This window comes from Microtus ochrogaster, chromosome 4 (assembly GCF_000317375.1).
Source record: "Microtus ochrogaster isolate Prairie Vole_2 chromosome 4, MicOch1.0, whole genome shotgun sequence".
NCBI classification, from domain to species: Eukaryota; Metazoa; Chordata; class Mammalia; order Rodentia; family Cricetidae; genus Microtus; species Microtus ochrogaster.
Window position 1 is genome coordinate 83,231,260 of NC_022011.1, and position 2,161 is coordinate 83,233,420.

The following is a 2,161-nucleotide window of genomic DNA, read 5'->3' on the forward strand; positions in this document are numbered from 1 at the left end:
GGAGAGAGAGAGAGAGAGAGAGAGAGAGAGAGAGAGAGAGAGAGAGAGAGAGAAAGGGAAAGGGAAAGGGAGAGACAGAGACTGAAGTGGAAATAACTTTACATTTCATAGTTGCCTGAGAATTCCCAGGGGAGTAATTCAGTGTCGCCTTCTTTTCTGTTTTAAAGAAGTACAGTGCGCAAAAGAGAACACGGGCCAGGCCTGCCCACCCACGTTTGTTCCCCAGGAACACATGGTGGAAGGCAGGAGTCCGTTCTTTTCAGTTGTCCTCTGACCTCCACACAGGTACCACCCCCTAATACATGCAATGCCGATGATAAAGGTCCCTTGTTTTATCCACACCTGGCTTCAGAGAAATAACATCTGGATCTTGCCTAACCAAGTCCTATGAGTAAATGAGGCAGTGAAAAACAAAAAACCTAAAATGTTCCACATTTTAAATAAAATGCCCCAGAAAATGTGCCAAGGTTCTGAGTGTTGAAGCAATGGGAGACCACTGACAGGCGTTAGGCACTCAGATTCTGAAGCAAGGCTGTCTTCAGAGAGTCCTCCAGTGTTGTCCTGTGTTTAATAACATCTGAACTGGTAGGCAAGATGGCTCAGTAGTTAATAGCACTGGCTGCTCTTCCAGAGGACCTGGGTTAAATTCCTAGTACCCACATGGCAGCTCACAACTGTCTGTAACTCCAGTTCCAGGGGATCTGACACCCTCACAGGCAAAACATTAATGAATATAAATTAAAAATAAAAAATATCTACTTTTATCTATTCAAGATTTAATTAGATTTAATATAGATTTCCTTGATATCTATATTTGTATGTATCTGCATACCTATGTGTGTGCACAGGGGAACAGATTTAACAGTGAAAAGAATGTTAGTAAATTACAATACACACAAAAGACACACACACAAATGAACCATCAATGCTTGGTGACAGAAGTCAGCCTAAAATGGCTTCGTAACATGCAATTATAACTAGACAGGGTGGAAAGGTTTGTGATTACTGAGTATTTGGGGGAAGAAGGGACACACAGGTAGAGTATGAGGGTTTATGTTAGTGACGCTATTCTGCATGGTACTGTGATGTAGACAAAAACCCAGTGTAGCCTCTGGCTTTTAGTTAATAATGTGTCAATGCTGGGCTATCAGTGATAACAGACACACAACACTAATTCAAGATGCTAAATCAGGCAGGGTAGGGCATGCCTGGATCCCAGTGTGCAGGAGGTGGGGGCAGGAAGGTCAAGAGTTCTAGACCAGCTTCAGCTAATACAGTGAAACCATCTCAAAAAGCACAATCAAGTTAGTAACAGGGAATTTGGGAGTCGGTGCCAGTGGGAGCCACTGTAACATGGGGGTGCAACAAGGCACTGCACAGGAATTTGCTGTACTTTCAGTTACATTTTTCTGAAGTTCTAAAACTACTCCATAAAAGTCCAGAAAAAATAACCCAGTCTCTTTGAAGATACAGAGGACTGCAGCCTTTCTGAGCTCACAGTTGGTTTTTTTTTTTTTTTTGGTTTTTCGAGACAGGGTTCCTCGGTAGCTTTGGTGCCTGTCCTGGAACTAGCTCTTGTAGACCAGGCTGGCCTCGAACTCACAGAGATCCGCCTGCCTAAGCCTCCTGAGTGCTGGGATTAAAGGCGTGCGCCACCACCGCCCGGCCTTCACAGTTGATTTTGAGTCTGCTCCCGAGAACTTCCCTCCTGCAGAGTAAGGCATGCACAGAAGAGGACCGAGCACCCACAGGAAGGCAGGGACCAAAGGTAAGTATCACTACCATCCAAGTCCTGACCTAGGGAAAAACAGTGAGTGTTTTTGCTTTTCTTTTCTTCCTATTTTCTGCCACAGAGCTCCTGTTTCAATACCTATTAATCATTTTTTTCTAGGAAGAATCCAAATTTCAAATATCCCTGTTTCCTGGGTATATAACCAATATGCCTGTTTCCAGGGTATGGAGGCCAGCTACGTCACCAATTTTTAGCTTGGAAAACAGGATGAAGTCACCATTCCTAGAGCCCCACTGTGTGAAGATGCTGGTAGAATTTGGACTTGGTGTCATCATTAAGATAACTCAGTGGAGGTAACCAGGACAGGGCACCTTCCTTTCACTGTTCTCTAGGCTGCAGTGCCCACTGTCAGTGCCCACTGTTCTCTAG

At 44.4% G+C, this 2,161-nt stretch overlaps 1 protein-coding gene across 5 annotated transcripts in view; it reads right to left on the bottom strand.

The window, feature by feature from the left end:
* The window catches only part of Chn1 (chimerin 1), a 154,854-nt gene that overhangs the window by 8,365 nt on the left and 144,328 nt on the right, over positions 1-2,161 (bottom strand). The gene's annotated exons all lie outside the window — the stretch shown is intronic.